The sequence below is a fragment of the Fulmarus glacialis genome, unplaced genomic scaffold (assembly GCF_000690835.1).
Source record: "Fulmarus glacialis isolate BGI_N327 unplaced genomic scaffold, ASM69083v1 scaffold4566, whole genome shotgun sequence".
Taxonomy (NCBI): Eukaryota; Metazoa; Chordata; class Aves; order Procellariiformes; family Procellariidae; genus Fulmarus; species Fulmarus glacialis.
This window is the reverse complement of record NW_009219885.1, coordinates 1-11330: the sequence shown is the minus strand read 5'-3', so window position 1 is coordinate 11330 and position 11330 is coordinate 1. Positions and strand designations below refer to the sequence as shown.

The 11330-nt window shown below is 38.0% G+C and overlaps 1 pseudogene; it reads right to left on the bottom strand.

Annotated features, from left to right (window-relative positions):
• The window catches only part of LOC104078765, a 12248-nt pseudogene extending 4347 nt beyond the window's left edge, over positions 1–7901 (bottom strand).
• Positions 7902–11330: the final 3429 nt, after the last annotated feature.

Genomic DNA, 11330 nt, shown 5'->3' with positions numbered 1-11330 from the left:
ATAAAAGGGCACTCACATTTTTTTTGGCCTTGGTTTTTTTTTTTTTTTTTTTTTTTCTATTTTTGTATATTGCTTTATTCATGACTATTCATCCTTTGGGATAACTTTAAGATGCACTGATTTTTATTAGATAAACTGCAGCCTTTTGGCTGACATTCTGGTAACATTTTCCTGGGTCTCAGCTGATCCTTTTCATCCACTTTTAAGAATCATCAAAGAGTTGAATGCTTTCTTGGCCTATATTACACCTTAATCTTTAATTACCCTTCTTTTTTATGTATATGTATACAGAACAATAGCTGCTCAAATAAGGGATTCAGGCTCAAAATATGGTCCTGACACATGTGTAGACGCATTGTCTAGGTAGTACCGTAGACGATTCGTATTTGACAATACAGATATGTCAGTTTCCTTCAATTATTGTGAACAGCTGGATGTCTTTTCAATTAAAGTTGAAGCATAGTGAAATTAACACTTTTAACTAACACTAATAGTCAAAAAAATTCAACAGGAAAAAAGCAAAACAGCCCTGCCTCGCACTGACTATGAACTGTTACTGATTATCCAAGTGGTTTCTTCTTATTGAAACCTCAGTTGCTCATTCACTTTAAACTGTCCTTTTATGGCAGGCTGGCTTTGTAACCAATGCAAACATTGTGAGGCCACTTTACCAACTTGAAATGAGTTTCAACTGAATTACGACTTTTATTCCTTACTACTTACAACAACTACAATAAAGAATTGAAAGAAATACAGAAAAACGCATTTGGAGGAATTAAGAACACATTCTGGTGTTTGAAAGGTGATGGATGAATTGCCTCTGGGCATTTGAATTCTGCCCATTGATTATCTTTGAAAAGTCTTTGTTAACTGAAGAAAGCTACATGTGGCTAGGTGAAAGCTTTCTTTCCAAGCATATCAACAGATTGTATAAAACAAAGTATATCACCCTAAAATATTTCCTTTTTATATCCATAATATTTTACCTCCTAGAAGATGTTTAGGACTAGCTGAACTGTGTGTGCAAAGACTGCTTTGGAACGCACAGGCAGCTCTCTTGGGGAGATCACGCTGATATCTGATCCTTGACATATAGAGGCTTGGTAAGTGGGTCCCAAGACTAAAGTGAAAAAGCTGGATGTAGCAGGAAGAAAAGTACATGCTTGCTACTCTAGATCTTGCTAAAATGCAAACTGGTACACCCAAATTAATGCATCTAAATAATAACGGCTGTTAACGATAGCTGCTTTAGAGATCTTATGGGTACCTTCTGCATACCTGGAAGGTAGTTTTAGAGACATCTGCCCATACTAGTTGTTTGCCCCTCTCACCTTTTCGTGTTTGTTTTTTGTTTTTTGTTTTTTTTTTTTCCAGTTAAACAGATAGCTGAGATAATCCAGTGGCTCATTGCTGCGAAGACGGGTGGTGACATTGTTTAATACACCTATATTCTTCTTCTGGTGTATCATACAGCTGAATTAGCTTGATTTTAAAGCTGACAGAAAATCACTTTTTTTGCGTTTCCCTTACCTAGATTAGCTTTCTGCCAGATCAGTGGATGCATTAGTTTCTTCTAGTCAGACAAGCAGCGGTGCTAGGTAAGGGAATTCGCATGAGAACACAGCCTGGAGGAGAGAGGGCAGTGGAAGGGCATCAGTTCTTCAGGACCAGCAAACCACTATATCTCTCACTTCTTTTCCCAAGAGTGGTGGTTACTTTGCTCACATCAGTAATCTGCTTTGCAATTCAGCCTCAAAGAGACAAATAGACGAAACTAAAGGAAAATGTGTTAGAGTGTTGGAAATGGATGGTTTGGTTTAGAGTTCTCCTAAGACAGCTTTGCTGCTGAGAAAAGGTACATGAAACTTACAACTAGGTTAGATATTACAACTAAAAAGAAGGTGTTCGGAAAAGAGTGAAAATACTGATCAGAAAGTAGTAGGCCTTCTTTTCGAGAGCTTTAGGAGTTTAAGCTAGCTTGGAACATCTGAAACTTTTGGTGTAAATTAAGTAGGTTTGTATCTAAAACTCACCAAAAAAAGAGAAGTAACAGGGTGTACAGAAATTGCTGGAAACTGAAGGGAGGTCTGTGTTTGTAGTTTTCTCCTGTCGCTCATTTTCTGTGGATAAATGCTTGATTGCAATGGAAGTTGTGTCCAAAAATTCTTTTACTCGGTCTGAGAAAAGAACATTAACAATATAACCCATTGGGAATTAACTTGTCAACTTCCATATTAATCACAATTTGAAAAGCTAAAAAGCCAATGGGAAAGTCTTTTCAGACTTTTTCAGACTAACACCATGCAAGGAGTATCTACAGCTTTACCGACTTTTTTATACCTGAAAGTTATATATAAGGCTTTTAGCTAGCTGCAGGTGATAAAATTAAAGTACACTAAGAAGGACACAGTAGTGAAATACCATGGTTGCTTTGTGGAAGAAAAAATACATTTTTTTTCTCTCTACATTTTCCCCCCCGCAATTTAAAAATAAAAATGTAATTTGTTAAATATTCTGAAACACAGATTCTTTATTTTAATATATTCCTTGACACTCTAAAAGTTCTTTTAGGACACAAAATAACAAATGCCAGTTAGTTGGTTTTTGGTTTTGTTTTAAAATGAGAGGTGTATTGGTTCATTAACATTGAAACTGTTAGTAAGAATATGATGATATGGTAAATCAAAATATACTCTGAAACAACTAGAAAAAGCCAATTGTTTGCATTTCTTTTGATATTTTCAAAATTTTCAGTCTTGTATTTGAAGTAATTTTAAAGCAAAAGTAATATTAAAAAAAAATTCATTTAAAATGCTACATTTAAAAATTCTTTAATTTTTTAGAAATATATTTTGTAGATTTTTACTTCTTCTTCTTCTGTAATAATAAATTTTTAATATAGTGACATAGTAAAAACTTCATCAGTCAGGAAAATAATTTACAACCTGTCACTAGTTTATGCATGTAGTCTTCTTCATTCAGTTTTGCTACTGCAGCTGCAGAGCAGAAAAGATGGTTGTCAGGTACAGGTTTTAAGGTGACTTTTGTGTAACGTTTCATCCCTTTTTTATCATAATTGTCACTTATAGATATTTTATATTTCTGAATCTTGTATCAAAGCACAATGTTTTGATACAAACCTCGCAACATTTTTATTAGGTAATCCTTCCTTACCAATAATCTGTTCTTCCTACTATGACTATAACAGCCTCAAGAATTAGTACAGAAAAGACTTGATCTGAAAATTTCTCCTTCTTAGCACTGAGCTTATAAAAGAAAAGCATTTTTGATAAGCAGACTGACAACCTCTCAAATAAATTATTCACAAAGGCAATGCATTCAATCTCTTAAAATTCAGTCTCTTAAAAATCAACAAAAATGTTTAGCAAGTTTTGATCATAAGCAGTAGTGATGAGGAATGCTTCTTATCTTTGCTCAATCTTACTGTTTTGCAAAAACAATCCCTTCTTCTTGCTGCTCTTCTGTTTTTTAAATTTCTGGTCTTGAGCACTCATGAATAAAGCAGTTGTAAGAATTTTCACCTATGGCAAGATACCTTTGTAAAACCTTCTGCCCTTTAATCTCTACTCTAAAGCCTTTATCAATGTTATGTGAGAGAATCTGAAAGAAAAGGTAGGCCATTCTGTGTTAGTAACAAACCACAATCTTAGTCTGTGTTCCTGTAGAACTAGGAAGGAAGGATGAAATAAGATAAATCACAATGTTTCCAGACTCTCTGAAAGAGATATCGCTATATCTTTTACATGGTTAAGTACAGTCTCAGAAAAAGTGTAGAACTGGTGCACAGCTGAGGTACGTAGTATTAGTTTAATTGTCATTCAGTGTATAGCTTCCTTTGTCTTTAAAAGGAGATTTTGTATCATGAATAAGCATGCAATTAAAATAAACAAACAAACAAACAAACAAAAATCCAGATATCAATGTCTATCCTCCTGCTGAGAAACTTAATTCTGGGAGAAAGATCTCTTTGCAAGCATGCTACAAGTTGCTTTACTTCTTGCCTGTGTATTATGTCTCTGAACTGTGCACAGTATTCACGCGTTGATTAGGCTGAAGCTTTATATAGTAGTACATAGAAATATAGCTGCATATATGTTCCAATCCTTATTATTTTGCTAAAAATTTCTACCATTTTTTTATGCTACTGCATATCAAGTTCACATGCTCATAAACTGTCTAGAATAACTCTAAGATGTAGCAACGTGTCACGTTCATTACTGTGTATCTAAAGTGAGGATTGATCTCGTGCATCACTTTGTGTATTTATCTACATTGAATTTCATATAATGTTTTCTTGACTAGTTTTTAGAGATGGCAAGATTGTTTTGTAATTCTTTGCAGTTGGTTTCAGCTTTTATTCTGATAGATAACTTTGAATTACCACATTACTCTCCAAGCCCTTTTTGAAATAATTTGGGAATAAGATGAATAGCACAACCCCTAGGATTCCTGTTATGGCTCTTCTGATGTCCCTCCTCTGTGCAAGAAACTAACAACTTCTTGGTTTCTGCTTTGTATCTTTTGACGTCTTACTAATATGTGAGAGAACATTTCCTTTTAACTGTTAACAGCTTAGGTTTTTTTAAAATGAAGAGGTGAGGAATTTTTTTAAAAGATCCAAATATCAGTCTCAGTTTACTTTGGACTCGGAGTCCTAGTGGAGCTAGGTGTGTGAAGCATAGTATCCAATCTACCAAGTTCGGCTGGCTGATGGAAAGGGTAGGGAGGGGAGAATAAGCTATGCACTACTCTGTGCAGCTTCCATAGGTGTAAGATCTGAGAAACATCATAACATGGGATGAATAGAATAGTGGGGGAAAAAGAATAGAGAGTTAGGTTCTTGAAGTTTCTTACAGACAGTAGGTTTAGGTTTTCTTCCATTCTGAACAGAAGAATCTTACAAACATTGGTTCTCATTAGAGTTTCAAAATAAAAACTTGTAACCAGGTGTAAAGAAATTGTGCATGTTTATTTTTCTAAAGATGTTTCATTGCAAACCTAGAGCTGCCTAAACAATATGTTTTGTTCTAATAGGTGGCTCTACCTGTTCAGTATTACTGTGAACATGAAAACATGGTCTAGTTCATAGTCCAGTATAATCTGTTCAATAATTTCTCCAGTGACATTAGAGCTTGATTAAAAGTAGCTCAGATGAACAAAGCAAAACAACAAAAAAAATGCCCTTGATAATAATGTATTTAAAAAAAAAAAAATCCAAAACAAAACCCAAAAACATTTCTTTAGGAATAAATAAACTACATTGTGCATGAGCTAAGAGACTTCACAAGCCTGTGCACAGGGTAGAAGGAGGAGAGAAAATACCAGTAGTCGAAAAGGATTGAGTCCGGGATTTCTTGAGAAAACTCAAGTCGATGTACCAGATGGTACACATTTGGGGGAGTGGGCTGCTAAAAGTGCTGGCTGATATCATTTTGATGTGGCTCACACATCAACTACATATACTCAATAGATAGTATATACGTACTAAGTATAGAATGTGTTTGAAAAACCTAGTTGATTTCTCTGATGAAATTATTAGATGAGTGGAGAGCACTGGATGTAATTTATCTTGACTTTAGCAAAGCTTTCCACACCGTCTCTCACAGCATCTTTGTATTCAGGAAGGGACATCATCCCCAGTGTAATGGTCTGCTAGATAAGGGAAAAACTTGGTGAATTATAAGGCTCAAAGGGTAGCTGTTAAGTGATTGTACTATAGCTGGAGGCTGGTTACAACTGGAGATCCTCAGGGGTCTCTCTGGGGGTCCTATCTTTATTGATATATTTATGACTGATCCAGAGGAGGAGGTGGAATAAACCCTTTTCACGTCTGCAAATGACTCCAAACTGAGAGATTCTATAGATTTGATAAAAGGCAGGGCTGTCACTGAGGGACCAAAACAGATTGACAAGAACCTCATGAAATTCAACAAAGACAAATGCAAAGTCTTGTGTGTGGGACAGACTAATCCCATGCGATGGCACAGGCTAGGTACTGGCTGGCTAGGAAGCAGCTCTGCTGAAAAGGATGTGGTGGACCTGAGGGACATGATTATTTTTCTTTACTCAACACTCATTAGTCTTTATGTGAAATATCATGCGCAGTTCCTCTTCCCCCACCCCACATACAAGAAAGTTGATAAATTGGAGCAAGTCCACCGGAGGGCAACAAGGATTGTCTAAGGTTGCACTATGTGCCCTCTGAAGAGAAGCTGGGGGAAATGGACTTGTTTATCCCACAGAAGGGAAGGCTTCTAGGCACCTAACAGCTGTCTTGTACCTATGACGAGGTTACTGAGAAGCTGGAGATTGGCTTTTTACTGAGATATAGAACGAGAGGATGAGAGCATACGGTCATAAATTGAAACAGGAGAGTTTCCAACTAGATGTAGGGGGAAAAAATCATTGTAAGGATAATCAAGCACTGGAAGAGATTGCCTGGAGACAAGCCCTGTTCAAATATATATTTTATGCAAATAAATCATATTTAGAAGTCTTTGCCTTGCTGAGTATTTGTGTACATTCAACTGTATTGATAGTAAAGTCCACTTTGAATTTAATTAAGACTAATTACTCAAGTGGAAGGCTTTTTACTGGCCTAAATAAGAAGCTCATTTCAGAATTGCACCTTCCCACAAATAAATTAGTATGTATTCCAGAATTGTAGATGCATTCCTGATTTGACTGGGGGAGGAGATGATAAGCCATGTAACTGTGACTATGTCATGTTAAATGCAAGTACTTGTTGAGTAGGGAGTAATAATAGGTACAGGGAGAATTAAGTACCAATTCCCTAAATTCTTGGTCTGGAATTGTTACATTATGGCTAACTTAATCTCCCTGTGCTGGTGGTGCTTGGCTTTTGCAGTCTTCTGTATCAACCTCAGGTAACAGCTGCACTCTGGAGATCTAGATTTCAGATGAAAGAGGTGTGAAAGACTAGTTCTGAAAGGCAGCAGGATTTTTGGTCTGAAGGGATTGTGATTGAAAGTGCCTCAAACAAAGTTCTGCTGGTGGTTTCAAGCTCTTAATATTTCATAAATGGTAGAAGTGAAATAATTTAGATACTCATTTTTGCTTTGGTTTGGAAACTGTAGCAGTTATTCCTCTTCCATCCTTTATCTGCTTGCTTTCTGAAGAAGCTACATGGCTTTCTTTACTTCTTCACCCCAAATGCAGTTGTAGCCCTAAATGTCCTCAATTCCACAGTGTGTGATTTCAGTCTTTTCTTATTTTAAGAGGAAATGTAAAATCAATTGGTTTAATTGTAAACACAGGGAGAAAGGGTAAATAAGTGTGTTTGATGGACTTGTTAAAATAGCAATTGGTTCAAAATCTGTTTTATATCAGCCTTGGAGATTGCTTCCTGAGATTAAGACAACTGGAATGATGTCTCTCTCTGAATAAGCTTTTTCAAGCTAGAGTTTGTAGCAGTTGGAATTTCTCTGAGAGACACTTTAAAGGGACTCAAGAAAAGCAAAAAGGGAATGAAGCTTATTTTCATTGGGCATAACACTTGCTATAGAGATGTTCTCATCTATGTAGGAAAATCCTTCATATTGAAAAATTTAATTTGCCATTTAATGACTTAATACTTCTAAAAAATATTAGACTTAGCCAAACCACAAATCTTATGGTGATTTTTTGAGAAAGAGTAACACACTTTTGTCTTATCCTCTCACCCTGTTTTCCAGAATTGAGCTTATACCCAACATCCTGTTTGCAGTCCTTGTATTGGGTTTACGTGGCAAAGTTTTGGTAGCAGGGGGGCTACATGGGGTGGTTTCTGTGACAAGATGCCAGAAGCTGCCCCCACGTTCAACAGACCGAGTTCCAGCTGTCTCCAAGACGGATCCGCTGCTGGCCAAATCTGAGCCCATCGGCAATGGTGGTAGCACCTCTGTGATAAAATATTTAAGAAAGGGTAAAAAAACCACCGTGCAACAACAGCGGGGAGAAAGGAGTAAGAATATGTGAGAGAAACAACTCTGCAGACACCAAAGCCAGTGAAGAAGGAGGGGGAAGAGGTGCTCCAGGTGCCAGAGCAGAGATTCCCCTGCAGCCCACGGTGAAGACAATGGTGACGCAGTTTGTCCCCCTGTGGCCTGTGGAGGTCCATGATGGAGCAGATATCTACACTGCAGCCCACGGAGGACCCCATGCCAGAACAGGTGGACATGCCCTGAAGGAGGCTGTGACCCTGTGGAAAGCCCATGCTGGAGCAAGCTCCTGGCAGGACCTGTGGCTCTGTGGAGAGGAGCCCATGGTGGAGCAAGTTTTCTGGCACGACTTGTGCCCCTGCAGGGGTCCCATGCTGGAGCAGTCCATTCCTGAAGGACTGCACCCTCTGGAAAGGGCCCATGCTGGAGCAGTTCATGAAGAACTGCAGCCCATGGGAAGGACTCACATTGGAGATGTTCGTGAAGGACTGTCTTCTGTGTGTGGGACCAACATGGGTTGGAGCAGGGGAAGAGTGTGAGGAGGAAGGAGCAACAGTGACAACGTGTTTTGAGCTGACCGCAACCCCCATTCCCCATCCCCCTGTACTGCTTGGGGGGAGGAGGGAGAAAAGCTGGGAGTGAGGTTGAGCCTGGGAAGAAGGGAGGAGTGGGGGAAGGTGTTCTAAGATTTGTTCTTATTTCTCATTATCCTACTCTGGTTTGATTGGCAATAAATTAAATTAGTTTCCCCAAGCCGAGTCTGTTTTGCTTATGACAGTAATTGCTGAGTGATCTCCATGTCTTTATCTCGACCACGAGCCTTTCATCATATTTTCTCTCCCCCGTCCAGTTGAGGAGGGGGAGTAATAGAGCAGCTTGGTGGGAACCTGACAGCCAGCAAAGGTCAACCCACCCCAGTCCTCAACAGATCTTTGATACTAGGTGGCTTTTCCTGGAGCTTACAGAGAGGATGGTATTCTATAATGTGCATTTCTTCCTCATTCGTGTTTATCTGTGTCATTAAAATAGCCTCACTTCTATTTTGTTTCAAACTACTTTACTCAGTGTCTTGTGAGGTAGTTCTAAGAAACGCATACACATTTTCGTCATTATTTGTTCTATGGAAATCAGACATCAATGGTTTTTGACATACTGTCTAATTTTTTTTACAGCTCCTGTGTTTTCTACAGCTGACAAGTTAGATAATCCAAATGCAGTGGCTCACAGTATAAAAAATTTATTATGTTTTTCTCTACTATTTAGAGCACTTATCTTTAATTTTTTTCCACTTGTGTCCTAAAGGAAAGGACAGATTGTTGGAGTGGACTGCAAAAATTGCTGTGCCACATCCCATTCCAATTTATACTTGTGTTGAACTTAAGTAAACTAAAAACTTGGCATAAGCTTTGCCCATCTCTGTGAGAATGGTGATTCTTCTTCAAGCTATCATTTGTTGCTTTTAACCAGCCGGTCAAAAGAGGTGATTATCCCACTGTATTTAGCATTGGTGCAGCCTCACGTTGAGTATTGTGTGCAGTTCTGGGCCCCACAATTTAAGAAGGATGTTAAGGTACTTGAATGCATCCAGAGGAGAGCAACAAAGCTGGTGGAAGGGCTGGAAGGAACGTCCTTTGGAGAGCAGCTGACGACTCTGGGTTTGTCTAGTTTGGAGAAAAGGAGGCTGAGGGGCCACCTCATTGCTCTCCACAGCTTCCTGAGGAGGGGACATGGAGAGGCGTTGCTGATCTCTTCTCCCTGGGATCCAGCGATAGGATGCTGGATGTGGGGGAATGGTTCAAAGCTGCACCAAGAGAGGTTTAGATTGGACATTAGGAAGTATTTCTTTACCAAGAGGGTTGTCAAACACTGGAACAGTGTTCCTAGAGAGGTGGTTGATGCCCCATGCCTATCAGTGTTTAAAAGGCATTTGGACATTTGGCATTTAAGTGCCCTTAATAATTTACTTTAACTTTTGCTTAGTCCTGAAGTGGTTAGGCAGTTGGACTAGATGATTGTTGGTAGGTCCCTGCCAACTAAAAAATTCTATTCTATTCTATGCTATGCTATGCTGTTCTGTTCTGTTCTGTTCTAAAAGCCATGTGAATACAGTCATGGGTCATCCAAAGAAAAATCTTGTGAGATGTCTGAGTCTGCAGATAAGGCAAAAAGTAATTTTTCTGACTAACATCTGATAATGAAGAATGTTTACCTTCATCTATAAAAAAAAGCACAGGTGACAGGGATCCTTTTTATGAATGAATTCTCCCAATCCAGCATGAATTCAGACATTCAGACAATCCCTTTTGTTTCTTTGGAAGCTGAATCTATTTAATACATTGTCGGTTATGTATCCCTGAACCCAAAATTGTTTTGTTCCTCCCTAATGGCTTTTTTAAAAAATCTTGCAGTCTTCCCAGATGCAATGCTGTTTCTGTAGTTAGGTGATCAGCAAAGTATCTATTGTCCCAAATATTGTTCTTCATCATTACTTAAATCGGCAATGAATTTACTTTGTGTCCAGTTTATTGTGCTGTGCAGCGTATTGGTTTATTTCATCAGTAAATATAGCAGCCTATGGAACAATGGATTTTCCAGCTCATTTTGGTTATTTCATCTTTTTTTCCCTATTTCTGACTGCTTCATATTTAGGGACTTTATTATACTCCTTATGTTAACTTTTGCTACAGATAGGTTTTGTTAACTTCTCATTAAGGAGAAACCACATGATTTTACCCCTCAGACTGAATATTAGGGCTCTAATCTCCTCTTTACTCTATGAACCTGAGGCCTTTTTTCCTATGGGAGCCTGTGACAGAGACTGATTAAAGTGATTTCAAACATAACTTCTTCAAACAAATTATTATTTATTCACCCCAAGGGTTCATAACAGATGAAACAAACAAGTAAGCAAAGAAAAAAATGCCTGTGTGCACATTTCCTCTTGCCTAATCTTTAGGGGGCTTGCAAGTTTTGGCAAATCCAGTTCAGCCTAGTTGTCTCAAGTTTGTCTCTCAACTGAAGATATACCAAATAGTTAGAATCTGTTCAATGAAATATTTTTCTTGGTCTTCCTTTAGGATGTTAGTATTTTTATTTACCTCTGGTTTTAATTGGAAAGAACAAATCTTGCTCCTTAACTGGTTTCCAAATATTGGGATGGAGATAATACTCTGAATTATAGCTTTGCCATCATTTTGTCATTGATTCTTGATATTCTTGAAGTGCTTTGCTGATGTGCTTCCTTGTTACCTGTTAATCACTTCCTTTAACTTTCCACAAATGGGAGGACATTAGCAATCAGACGTAGTGAACTGCAACAGATACTCACATTGTAATACATTAGACTCTGTAATATATATATATATATAG